Source organism: Crocodylus siamensis, chromosome 2 (assembly GCF_052110815.1).
Source record: "Crocodylus siamensis isolate JL-2025a chromosome 2, ASM5211081v1, whole genome shotgun sequence".
Classification (NCBI taxonomy): Eukaryota; Metazoa; Chordata; order Crocodylia; family Crocodylidae; genus Crocodylus; species Crocodylus siamensis.
Window position 1 is genome coordinate 261,739,215 of NC_143396.1, and position 2,917 is coordinate 261,742,131.

The window sequence follows — 2,917 nt, forward strand, 5'->3', positions numbered from 1 at the left end:
CTCTGCAACCACAACCACCAACTCCCTCAGTCCCCTCAAGTTACTGAGTCTAGCCCCGTGGACTTGTACACATCCAGCTGTTCTAGCTAGTACCTACTCTGTTCTTTTACCAGTGTCAGCTAGTCATCTCTTCCCTCAATTGTGATTCCAAGTGCAGTAGTTTGGGAGCTGACCTTTCCTGTGAAGACTAAGGTAAAAAAGGCATTGAGTATTTCAGCCTTTTCTGCATCATCTTTCACTAGGTTGCCTCCCTCATTTTGTAAGGTACCCACACTTTTCCTGATCTTCCTCTTGTTGCTGACATACTTGTAGAAATCATTTGGGCATTTATACACATGCTCTGGGAGTGGTGGTAGTGGTGGAAGGGGGAGAGGGAGCACTTTAATTAGTCTGGTTCTCAGAGCCACTCTAATTAAAGTACCCAGAACATCATATGCATCAGTGTCCCCATGCTGAAAAATGGTGGCAGGGGTGCTTTAACTAAAGCTTGTCAAATGAACTTTAGTTAAAGCACCCCCACCACCATTTTTCAGTGGGGGGATGCTGATACATAAGACACTGGGGTCTGCTGGAGTACAGTAATCACTACTCAATTAATAGAGTCTGCTCCAACACACATGTATAGGTACCCTTCATGTTCCTTGCTAGCTGCAACTCCAATTACACTTTGGCCTGATTTCGTCCCTGCATGTATACTCTTGTACTCTTCCCCAGTCATTTGTCTAAGTTTCAACTTGTTGTAGGCTTCCTTTTTGAGTTTTAGCTCATTGAAGAGTTTCCCGCTAAGCCAAGCTGATCTTGCCATACTTACAAGCCTCCCTGCTCATTGAGGTGCTTTGTTCCTGCACCCTCTGTAAGGTTTCTCTTTGGAGGTTTTCAAGAGCCGGCTAGACAAGCCTTTGACTGTGATGATCTAGTTGGGGCTTGCCCTGCTTTGAGCATGGGATTGGACTAGATAACTTCCTGAGGTCCTTTTTGAGTCAAACATTCTATGATTCTATGAATCTGAACTCAATCATCTTGTGGTTGCTGCTGCCCAAGTTGCCATGTACTAGTCCAATCCCAACCAATTCTTCCAAGTTTGTGAGCAGCAGGTCGAGCAGAGCATGGACCCTAATTAGTGTCTCAATCACTTTTACCAGGAATTTGTGACTAATACTGTCCAAAACTTCCCGGGTTGCCTGTTCCCTGCTGTATTGCCCTTCCAGCAGATGTTAAGGTGATTGAAGTTCCCCATGAGACCAAGAGCTTGTGATCAGGAAACTTCTACCAGCTCTCTGAAGACAGCTTCATCCACCATTTCCTGGTGGGCCATATCCTCATCACATCACTGCCATTGTTGCTCTCCCCTCTGAACCAAACCCAGAGACTGTCAACAGGCCTATATCCAGTTTCACACTGAGCTCTGAAAAATCATACAGATCTTTTACATGAAGTCCCTGCCTCTAAGGCTGGTCACAGGCCTTGACATGTCCAGGTTTCCTTGTGAGTAGTCCTGCCAGTGGGAAGCCAGATTAGGCAGGGTACGCAGAGAGTGACAACTGGAGCTGCATACCTGGCTAAGGCAAGGACCCTTGACCTAGTGGACTGGGGCCTCTACTGGCTTTGGACAGGAATCCATGAGCCCATTTCTTTGAACTAGAAGAGGTGCCAGCTAGCCCCAAAGGGCATAGGAACTGGGAGCTGGGAAGTAGGGGACCCCAGAGGGAAGGAAGCATGCCACCCAGCTGTAAGGCAAAGGACACTTTTTTCCCAAGTAAAAGACAATAAGAAATTGTTTTTTAGATATATAGGGAGTAAAAGGAAGGCCCAGGGAGGAATAGGACCCCTGCTAAATGGGCAGAAACAATTGGTGACGGACAGAGGGGACAAGGCTGAACTCCTCAACGAGTTCTTCGCCTCAGTGTTCCTAAGTGAGAGGCACGACAAGTCTCTCACTGGGAGTGTAGGGAGGCAGCAGCAAGGCACCAGACTTCCATGCGTGGACCCTGAGGTGGTGCAGGGTCACTTGGAGGAACTGGATGCCTTTAAGTCGGCAGGCCCGGATGAGCTCCATCCGAGGGTACTGAAGGCACTGGCCGACATCATTGCAGATCCACTGGCGGGAATATTTGAACGCTCGTGGCGCACGGGTCAAGTCCCGGAGGACTGGAAAAGGGCCAATGTGGTTCCCATTTTCAAGAAGGGGAGGAAGGAGGACCCGGGTAACTATAGGCCAGTCAGTCTCACCTCCATCCTTGGCAAAATCTTCGAGAAAATCATCAAGGCTCACATTTGTGAGAGCCCAGCAGGACAAATTATGCTGAGGGGAAACCAGCACGGGTTCGTGGCAGGTAGATCGTGCCTGACCAATCTAGTCTCTTTTTATGACCAGGTCACAAAACGCCTCGACGCAGGAGGAGGGGTGGATGTCGTATACTTGGACTTCAGGAAGGCCTTTGACACGGTATCCCACCCCATACTGGTGAACAAGTTAAGGGGCTGTGACTTGGATGACTGCACAGTCCGGTGGGTGGAGAATTGGCTGGAGGGTCGCACCCAGAGAGTTGTGGTGGATGGGTCGGTTTCGACCTGGAAGAGTGTGGGCAGTGGGGTCCCGCAGGGCTCGGTGCTTGGACCGATACTCTTTAATGTCTTCATCAGCGACTTGGACGAGGGGGTGAAATGTACTCTGTCCAAGTTTGCAGATGACACTAAGCTATGGGGCGAAGTGGACACGCCGGAGGGCAGGGAACAGCTGCAAGCAGACCTGGACAGGTTAGACAAGTGGGCAGAAAACAACAGAATGCAGTTCAACAAGGAGAAATGCAAAGTGCTGCATCTAGGGAGGAAAAATGTCCAGCACACCTACAGCCTAGGAAATGACCTGCTGGGTGGCACGGAAGTGGAAAGGGATCTTGGAGTCCTAGTAGACTCC